The sequence below is a fragment of the Octodon degus genome, unplaced genomic scaffold (genome assembly GCF_000260255.1).
Source record: "Octodon degus isolate 3935 unplaced genomic scaffold, OctDeg1.0 scaffold00170, whole genome shotgun sequence".
Lineage (NCBI taxonomy): Eukaryota > Metazoa > Chordata > Mammalia > Rodentia > Octodontidae > Octodon > Octodon degus.
In genome coordinates, this window is record NW_004524746.1 from 5,275,635 (window position 1) to 5,286,700 (window position 11,066).

Genomic DNA, 11,066 nt, shown 5'->3' on the forward strand with positions numbered 1-11,066 from the left:
GTGACTACTGTGAATTTTATTTTTTGTATGTATCTTCACCTCTTAAAGTCATCATTATGAAATCATCCTAAGTACAGAGAAACATGCCCATTGCAAGTCTTTACCATAATTTTATAGCTATTGCTTGAAGTTGAAATTGTGTACAGGTTCAGTTCAGTAAGCTTGCTATTCTCTTCAGCTCATCATTCCTATGTATTGCTATTCCTGAATAGTTTTTCATCTTTGCTCAAATTCTGGAGCTATGCTATTCTGTTTCATCTCAGTATTAGAAAGTTGGCTGCAATTTAGAACATGATCACTGTTATATTTGACTTCTGTGTGATGGTACCTTGTGCATGATACCAGCTCTTGGTCTGCTGGTTAGGTTTGTGTATCAGCTGGGCTGACCACAGGCTACCCCTTTTACACACTATTTCTGAGAATGTCTTTGAGTGTTTGGGGATGAGATTAGATTCGAATTTCTGTACCTAGCAAAGTGGGTCTCCGTCCTCAGTGTGGATGCTGATCTTTTGGTAGCCTAAAAAAGTAATAGAAGAAGGAATAGTTAGCCCCTTTTGCCTTCCATTTGTCTGCTGGATTTGGGACACTGCATTTCACTTTCAGCTTCTCTAGTTTTTGGGCCTTCAAATTTGAGCTAACTGACACCAATGGCTTCCCTGAGCTGCCAGCTTTCAGACAGCACACCGTGGGACTTCTTAGTTTTCATAATTGAGCCTGTTGTACACAATAAATCTTTTTGTTCATATATAAAAAACTACTGGTAAAGCACAGTCCAAATTCCACAGCCTGTTATATGTATATATTTCCTACTTGCTCAGTTTCTCTAAAGTCTTTAATTACTATACTTTCATTTAAAGAGAAGTCACTAAGACTGGAAACAGAGGGGTTATTGGATTAACTCCATAGGTAACAGCAACACCAGTCATGGTTCAGTCATAGTCCAGTGGCATGAAGAGTGCAGGGTTTAAAAGCAGGGCATCTCAATGGGTGGAAAGAACATTGTGGGTATATGAGATGTGATATTTTGGCCTCTAGAGATGTCATATCCTAAAAGGAAAACCCCAACTCAAAGATTAGGATTTAAAAAAAATAGTGGTGGGAATAAATGACTCGGCATACAAGAGGGAAACCAAGAACTAGAGATGAAGCAGCAGCTCATGTATTTATTCTATATCATGTAGAAACTGTGACTTGTAAAATAATTAAAATAATTGGTAAAGAAGATCTCTTTGTTACAGAATTATACAAAATTAATGTAAAGCCAGACTCTGCCTGATAAAAGCCACATGGGCCTCTTCTGCCTCAAATCAGAAGCAACTGTAGCAGGGTGAGCAGACCAAGGGCGACCTACCGAGAGCCGCAGTGCAGGTGGCGAGCTGGGGCTGAAGACAGGCCAGAACACATGCGTGAGAATGAACCGAAGACCCAAACTATTGGTGATATCTACTGAGACCCACTCGTTGCCTTGATTTGGTAACTTCATTTTCTATGTAATTAAAACTTATAGCCCTTCTGTAGGGGGTTTCATGACAGTATAATCTGTTCTTGTTTAAGAAGCTCTTGGCAGTCTGTAGGGATTTTTTTTCCCCTATAATTCTTGTTCAGATTTATTCTTCAATTTTTTGAATTTATTGTCAGTTAACAAATTTTTGCCTCCATGTAGAAGAATGCCTGTGTTTTCCTCTTGTATGAATACTTGTTTGTGAACTCACATAGAAGAGAATCATATCAGTTCTGATTTATCAGATTTGAGCCTAGTTTGACATATTTAAAAACTAAATATTTATAAATTCTATTGATTCTTATCTATTTTTACATAATGTTTGATGTTATTCTAATTCACTGCTTCTTTCCTGTGGAAGATTAAGATAAGTAAAAAAAAAAAAATTCATGAACCAGGGATTGAACTCAGGCTCTTGCACTTGCCAGGCAAGTGCTTATTCTACTGCATTATCTCCCCAGCCCCTAATAAATAAAAAGTGAAAGGTACCTGAAATCATATTATTGGTTTTTAAATTTTGAGTAAACTTTTACTGATTTAGTTTTATACTGGTTCAAAAAAAAAATGAGCACAGTGCACTTAGATACTTTTGGGATAAATTTTATCACATAATGTGATTTTTAATTTGGATTTCTTATGTGCTATTAGCTTTCAACAATTCAGTTTTACCTTGAGATGTGCTCATGTGCATGTATACTTTCTTTACAGTATCAGACTCCTTGCTTAAGTCAAAACTTTACTGGTTCTTTTACTTAAATCCCTCAAGTTGGTGATTCAGAACTCAAAGAAATAAAAACCCAGATAGAGATTTTTTTTAGTTGTTAAACTGAGTTTTTATCTGCTTTTGCAATGCCATTCTTTGTTTCAACTTCCCCTCTCCAACTTTCTGCTATCTGTCTGTCTATCTATCTATCTATCTATCTATCTATCTATCTATCTATCTATCAAGACACAGTCTAGCTATGCTGCCCAGGTTGGTCTTCAACTTGTGAGCACCTGTGCATTCCAAGTACCTGGGGGTACAGGTGTAGACCACCACTTGTGGCTTAGTTTCCTATGGCTTTTAATTAATGAATTCACTTACTCAATCAGTCAGCCAATCAACAAATCCAACTCATTCTTCCATTTATCAAACCTTTGTTTCACATTCTGTTTTATGTGACAGTCTGCTGGGTAATGGGGAATCCACACACCCAATTCTTTCTCCCATTTTTTTCTCAGATTCTCTCTATCTAGCCTTGACTTTGGTCTTCAAATCCTATTAATTTTATCTCTTTCTTCCTGCTACATCTGTCCCTGCTGCCTTATTTCCATTCTAAGTTAGATGCCTAACTTTTATTATTGCAATAACTAAAACTGCTAGTTTATGAATCTTCTTCTGTGACTGACATTCAGTGCTTCAGTCATAGGAGCTCTCTGAAATGCAAATCAGATTTTGTCACAGCTACATATTAGTGTCTTTCACTCCCTCATGAAGTCTAGATTACTGACATTCCTTTAGGCCTTCGTTTCCTGATGGGTCACAGATAGGTCACTTGGCTCATCTCTTTGTACTTCCTCCCTGAATTTCTGTAGTACCTCGAATGTGCATTCTCTCATTTGTGGAAGTTCTGAAGCCCTTTTCCCTTCTGATTTTTCTCTCCCATATTCTTCATCTTCTACTTCTTTCCTTACTTTTTCTAGCTAATTCCAACTTGTACTTTGAATCTCACCTGGGATCTCACTAATTCTGGTAAACACGTCTGAGCTGTTCGCTTCCTTTATGTACTTTTAAAGTGGACAGATGTTTTGTGTGTGTGTGTGTGTGTGTGTGTGTGTGTGTGTGTGTGTATTTGTATTTTAGGGAAGGGTCTACAGGGTGTTCAGGGTCTCACTACTAGATTGTGGACTCATAGTGATCTGCCTGTTTACAGCCTTCCAAGAGCTGGGATTACAAGTGTGTGACACCACGCCCAGTCTCCGTGCCCTGAGGATGGGGCTGGCATGGCAGGCTTGGGGATGGAACCCTTAGCCCCTGAGCCTGCTTACAGGTGCTTTAATCTGCTGAGCTATTTGGCCGGCCCTACAGTGGACAGTTTTGAAACTGTTTATCTTTCACGAGCATCATGAAGGTGGGGAAAATGAGTTTTCACTCTGCATTTCTCTTGCCTAGCTTAGCATTTGTTACGTTGTAGGTGCCAGTTAAGTGAGTGGATGAATAAGTGAGTGAGTGAATGAGAAAACAACACATTAGTTATTAACAATATTTGTAAATTGTTTTAAAATTCCATGAGGATCTGTGTCTTCTATCCCACACTATGATGGATTGACAACTCAATGTCTGTAGGGGTCTGTTGGTCTCAGTCAGATTGATTCTACCTGGGGAGACATATGGCAGGAATGAGAAAGACAAGAAGACAAAAGCTGGGCTAGGTGGTCACCGGTCTGCCTCATAGGCAAGACTCACGCGCCAGCCCAGTGAAACCTACGTTTATTTATACTTTTGCAAAGTTAGTAACACATGACACAAGGTTGGCTAGTGACTAGTAGCCAACATTAACCAGTCAGGATGCTTATCTGAGGACTGAGGTAGCTTGTTTGCTTTAGGCACTGAGGCCTAGTCCTGCCTACACACCTTTGACTGATTTTCCAGTTTCCAGGACTCCCTACAAATGTCAACTTGTAACAGTCAGCTGAACTGAACCAGTGTGGTGCTGGGTGTGGAGGCCCACCTGCGGATTGGTGCCAGCAGCATAAGAGGCAGAACTGGAGAGATAGAAGAGTAGCAGTTGGAAGTATCAGGGAAGCTGTAGAGAGTTACTGATTTTCCTAGAGGAGCTTGTGATGTTGGCTTTCTTGATGAACTTGCCTGTTCTCATTGTCAAAGGATCTTGGGACCTTGTTGTTCCCAAGAATGGCTATGGTTTACTTTGGGGGAGCTCTTGTCCTCACTTTGAGCATTGCTTCCTGGCTCCAGGGGGGAAGTAGTACACTGCTGAGTCTCCCGGAGAAGCTTGTCTCATCAGCTTTCCTGATGGGAACTCAGCTTTCCTTATCAGTGCTGGAGGAGCTCGGGACCTCACTGTTGCTGAGGATTGCTGTCATGCTTTTGAGAGGGAGCGCTGGTGCTCACCTTGAGCATTGCTTCCTGGCTCCAGCTCAGGTAGCTCAGCCTGCTAGCACAGATCCTTCATCCTGCTGGCACAGACTTTCTAGCCTCCACCACTAGCCTCTGGGGCTTCCCAGCGCAGGTCTGTAAAACAGGCCTGCGTAGGACAATGTTATGGGCTCTAGGCCTCCAGCTGGACTTGTGAAAGACATTATTATGAGCTCTAGATTTTCAGCTGGGATCATGCACAATGTCAGGATACAGGCCCTCAACTGGATTCTTTGGTCTTTATTGTGTGGACAAAGTTCCCATACTCTTTATGATTCTTTGGGTGATTCATTATAAAATAATCTTATAAAATATGTCTTGTATTGTATTGTTCCCCTTGCAAGACCCCAAACTACAACACACACCATAAGTATGAATAGAAAATAAGCAATGATTTTGTTGTTAGTCCTCAAAGACATTTAAAATAAGACATAGTGGAATCACATATAAAATACTGAATGTAGCTAATCTGCAGAAGGAATTTAGATTTAGCCTTCTTCATTCTAATCTACTTTTGCCCTCTGCATTAAATGATAAATTAAAAAAACTCCCTCTACTTTTTTTCATTGTTTTAAAAATGAATCTTTAAAATAGTAAACTTCCCTAGGCAACTAATAAAATGGCAAGCCCACTAAACTTGAAATTAGCAGACCTTTAGCTGTATGGAAAAGCAAGAGACCATACATATGAAGTATGCAAGTTCACCCTGGCCAGGCCACTCTAACCCCATTTGGTAAGTGAGAGCAATTGAATCTGAAGAATTCCCTCAGGAACACCCAACACTTACTAGTCCATAAATCATTTTGAATAGGAATTAATTTTAAATTTTCAGTTTTTATGAAGTTTCAAGAAGCTGCTTGATGGGCTGGGGATATAGTTCAGTGGCATAAGCTCCTGCCTGGCAAGCACAAGGTCCTGAGTTTGATCCCTGGTATTGAAAAAAAAAACAAAAACAAAAACAACAACAACAACAACAACAACAACAACAACAACAAAAAAAAAAACCAACTCAGAAAAAAAAAGAAGCTGCTTGAAGTGAGGTACATTTCTACACATCTCTGCATTCACATCTCCCTAATATGCATGCAAATCTTTACACAACAGGGCTCTGGACTTCAAACTGGATTGGGTCCACAGCCATGACTAAGGCATTATGGGGCATCTTTAGGAAACATTTAGGAAAAGAAAGGGAACAACCTGATTTTCATGGCTTGATTGGCATGAAGACCTTTGTTCTGGGCTGTGAGAAGTTCTTTTAAAATTTATTTATATTGGAATCAAAGAGCTAGAAAAAAATGCAGTGGAGGGCAACTTCTTGTCTTTATGACAACCTTATGACCTTATAATAAATCAGAATCCTTTGAGGAAGGAGTTTTGGATGGAAGCTGAATAAAGCACCTTTGTGAGAGAAGACAGTGTTGGGAGAGGGACGAAGTCTGCACTTGATGCAGGACACAGAGCTGCCCGGGCTCAGTGAGTTATGAGTGGAGTGTGTTAGCTTTTAGTCCTGAAACTGCAGATTTGGGCTGCAGCATGCAGATGGGGGTACCTGTCTCACCCAGGCTTGGTGACGTTTGGTTGTGAGCACAAGCAAGGTACCCTTTCAGACTTTGAAAAAAATTATGAAATTTACAGTGTATTGTTTTCCTGTGAAAAACACAAGAGAACAATAAGTTCATCAGCTTTGTGTAACTGCAATCTACAAAAGCCCAAGATGATGGTGTCAGTGTAGTCTGAGTTCAGTTCCTTAACCAAGTACTGCTATCACGCCTATTTGTGGGAGAAAGTCTCTCATCATTGTTTATATCTGCTCTGTGCAAAATGGTAGTGGCCAGCTAATTCTGTCTGTCGAATACTTGGAATGTAGCTGCTCTGAATTAAGATGTACTGTAAGTGTAAAATACACACCAGATTCTGAGGCAGTATAAAAACATAAAATATTAGCAAATTGTCATATGTTATACTTGTTATATTTTGAATATTACAATTAATTTCAGATATTTCCTTTACTTATTTTCATGTGGTTACTAAAAACTTAAAAATTATGCTTGTAGCTGGATTGGACTTCTAATGGACATGGCTGATTGATACTTCACATTTGTGTACCAGATTAAATTCCACTTGTTTAGCTTTTTAATTCATACAAGCAAAAATTTTTTGCTCAATAAAATGGCAAACTTCTTAAGGATGGGTTCTTTGTTTTTACTTTTCATTTTCTCAGATGCTTAAAGGATCTTAGCACTTGCTACATTTCATCATATACTTATTGATATGAATTACTTAAAAAAGATTGTTTCCATAAAACTCTAAGCCACTTTTAGATTGTGTCCTAGATAAGTGGGTTTTTATTATGAACAGAATGTTATTGTTGAAAAAGTCTTCAGTACAGAAAATGTGCTAATGAAAATCAGAATTATTTTAACTCTACTAAGAGCCCATTTTCCAAAATCCTTGTTTTATATTTCTAAAAATGGAAATTTAAGACAAGCAGTGGGAAAAATTTCTTCATTAATGTTATTGGTTGATTCTGTAAATTTTGTTAATTTTAAATAGCTAGGAGAAATATCAACTGAATATCTAAAATTCAAAATTATCACCTTTAGTTTAGCTACAATTTTGAAATGTATTTCCTACAGAAGACTTCTAAGAATAGTTTGAGGAACTCTAGTTTTCAAGTAGTGGCACCAATAGTTCTTATCTGGTCATGTTTCTTCATTTCCTGCCTTTTTCTCCTGTTTAATTCTATTTGTGTTACTTTTCATAAGCCCTTTGATAGGAACAGGATATTATGTTTCTTTAACATTAAGCACATCAGTATTTTCTAAGAATAAAGATGTTACCTTATAAAATCAAAAGTGATCAAATTCATGAACTTTAATGCTGATTAAATGCACTTATGTATTATACAGCACATATTTAAATTTGTAATTTAATAATCCTTTAAATAATCAAAGGATTATTTTAGGAAAATAACAGTACTTGCATACAAATGTTATTCACAATAATATGCAACTGATTTAAGTAAGGTTCCAGATTCCACATTTCAGTAAAATTGTGTTATGTTAAAAGGAATTAATGAGTATTTTTTAAAAATAGGCAAGAACTTTCTGAACAGAATGCCATTTGCACAGGAAATAGTTCTTGGAATCTACAAATGGGATCATATTAAATTAAAAAGCTTCTGCATAGTAAAACAAATAAGCAGAGTGCAAAGACAACCTATAAAAAATTTAACAGAAATTCCACAGAGGATTCATATGTAGAATACATAAAGAACAACAACAACAAAAAATAATTAGACCTCAAAACAAAAGACCCAATCAAAACATGAGCAGGTAAAATACATGGACACTTCACAGGAGAAGTACAAATGGCCAATGAGCACCATGTGAAAGAGTGCTCAACGTCGCTGACCTTTAGAGAAATGCAAATTAAAGCAACACTGAACTTCCATTTTACCATAGAAAAAATATCCATCATCAAGAAATTGAATAATAACAATGCTGAGGAGACTAGGGGAGGAGGGAAGAAATCTTGTATGCTTTGGTAGAAATGTAACCTATTAAAATCACTATGCAAAGGTTCTACAGTCTGAGGTACAGGATCTCAGGATAAATCCTGAGGGCATTTCACTGACCTTATCAGACCCAAAAGCTACAACTCTTGTTGCATAGGCCCTGCTTTACCTTGGTCTTAACCATCCAGAAGAAAAGTATAAAAACGAAATATAAGAAATAAAACCATGCTGTTATGTTGAGCTGTGGGGGACTCAGGTCAACAATTTCTGACATTGCCAGTCAAGCAGAAGACCCAATACTATTATGGGCTACTGGACTCTTTTAGAATATTTTGCTGAGTTTACATACCTATAATATTCAAGTAACGGAACTTAACAAAAAAAGGGTATACAGATGAATGTCCATTTTGTATCTGTGTATTCAAAGTGGTTGGGATAGATATATAGTTACATTCTATTAATGAATAGAATGATTTGTTCTAATGGTGTTTGTAAATAGGATATCAAGTCCGCATCTTGAAGAGCAATTAACCACTAGGAAGAATATATGCAATGTATTAATTATTGAAACTGTCCTACCGATTTGATTTGAAACTGTCTCATTGCTATTTGTTTATCAATAAAACTATAGGAAAAAAATAAAATAAAATCACTATGGAAGTCAGTATGGAGATTCATCAAAAACAAAATTAGAAAAAAAAACCCATAAAATTATTGAAAAGAAAGAAAACACCTATGAATTCCATTTGACCCAACTTTTCATCTTCTAGGTATCTTTCAAAAAGAATTAAAGACCTCATTTTGCAAGGGTGCATGCATACCCATGTTTATAGTAGCACAAGTAATAGCCAAGTCTTAGAAGCAGCCCATATGTACCTCTCTAGTTGAGTGGATAAAGAAAATGTGATAGTTACATACCATGGAGTGCTAGTCTGCCATAAAGATAGATAAACTTGAGACTTTGTAGCGAAATGGATGTGCCTTGAGACTACAATTTTAAGTGAAATAAATCAGATACACAAGCTTAAATAGACACACTGTTTCCATATGAGAAATCCAGCGTAAAAATAAAGAACAAAATAAAAGGTAAATAATAGGAAACAGAAGACAGATCATTGTCAAAGTGGAAGGAATGAAAGGAGGAGGAGAGGAGTATGGATAAAGCATGAGAAAAAACATCGGGCTGTGTTATGCACACATACTAACCCCATACAAGGAATGTAAACATTGTGTACTGCAATTGTGTCAGAAAAGGGAAAAGGATCAAGTGATGGGTGGAGAAGGAAAGAAGGAAGGGAAGGGGATGAAAAAGAAATTAACGTGTGCTATGTGCCTTACCAACTTCTCATAAGGAATGTAAGCAGCATGTAATACACATATGTACTAATAAGCTAATGAAAGACTCAATATTAATTGCTTATATAGAAAACATTAATAAAGGCATTCAAGAAGTTCTAGAGCACAAGAGTCCTGGCCAGGAGTATGGCTCAAGAGCAGAGCATCTGCCTAGCACACAAGGAGCCCTGAGTTTAATCCCTAGCACTATACAAGGAAGAAAGCAAGACAGGTTCTTGAGAAGGGCAAAACCATGAGAACCATTGTTCAAGACCAAATGAAATGCTACAAACTAGAAATTTCTTGGGGGAGAGGCAATGAAAAAAATTGGAACTCAGATTTCTAGATCAAGTCTATCGTACAAAGTTTTGGACGAAAGCATTTTATTGGAGGCCTGAAGTTTTTCATATAGCACCCTTGTGTTTTAGAAATAAAAATGTAGTGTTTGGAGGGGAAATAACATGATGCCTTGAAACTTGCTTTAAAATAGCACAGTGGAAATAATCATGGTGATGATGGTGATGAAAGTATATATTAAATGAAATTATGGTGTTAATTATTGAATCTGATTATTTAAAATAATGTTTCTAATGGTTTCATCTTTATATAAACTTTTTAATGGTGTGAACTTAAGACAGAATCAGCTTAACTGTCTGAAATGTCATAACTTTCCAAAATTTGCATTAATTGTAGCTACTTGGACTTATTTAATACCGTTCTTCTAAAGAGTTAAAATTCATTCACCTTGGCTGGTTTTTAAGGCATTCATGTTCATTATTTCCTTGGCCTGCTGAAATACCCTATAGAAGTTTGCACACTGAAAACAAAGACATTGTATACAATTCAAGAACTTCATACAAGAACAATGCTACTATTGTATTATTTCAGAATTAGCAATAATACAATAAATGCTGCTTGGAATCAAATTGTGTAATTCTTATCAGGAATGTTGGCTTTATAACCAGAGACTTAAATTCACTTTCTAGTTCTGCCACTTCATGATACTTATAATAACATTAACAGTTACAAATACTAACAAAGTCAATCATTTATTGATCATACTATATGGCCAACTAAGTCCTTAGACTAGTGTTTTTATTAACATCTTAAAATCATAATATATTACTCTTGGTCAGGTAAATAATCTGCCCAAAATGGTATCTGAAGAGGATTTGATCAGGAGTTCAAAGCTAGAAGAAGAGATTGCTATTATATTACCCTTAGCTTTAGTTTCCTATTTTGTAAGCTAATAAAATAAAAATAATAACTATCTCATAAGCATGAAAGTTATGTTAGATAATATAGTCAAAATATTAGCGAAAGAAAAATGTCAGCTACTGTTATTTTTAGAGTCTATTTTTCTTTATAGATTAGAATAATTTTCTCACAGTCACCACCTGACAATACATGAAATCAGGCAGATAGCCACGCACAAGGCAGCTAAGTTCTGTTCTGTTAGGTCAGTCCTTGGTACGTGTGCACTTAAAATGTGTTTAGTCAAAATTGTGATCAGGGTGTTAAACACATAGCAGATTTCAAAGAACAAGAAAAAGAAAATTATAATGTCTTGGTAATAT

The 11,066-nt window shown here is 36.7% G+C and overlaps 1 long non-coding RNA gene across 2 annotated transcripts in view; it reads left to right on the plus strand.

Annotated features, from left to right (window-relative positions):
* Positions 1-1,856, plus strand: part of LOC111813190 — a 29,025-nt gene extending 27,169 nt beyond the window's left edge. For both annotated transcript variants that reach the window (XR_002818508.1, XR_002818507.1), the window contains one exon: positions 1,239-1,856. This is a non-coding gene — a long non-coding RNA (uncharacterized LOC111813190). The remainder of the gene's footprint in view (positions 1-1,238) is intronic.
* The last annotated feature ends 9,210 nt before the right edge of the window (positions 1,857-11,066 follow it).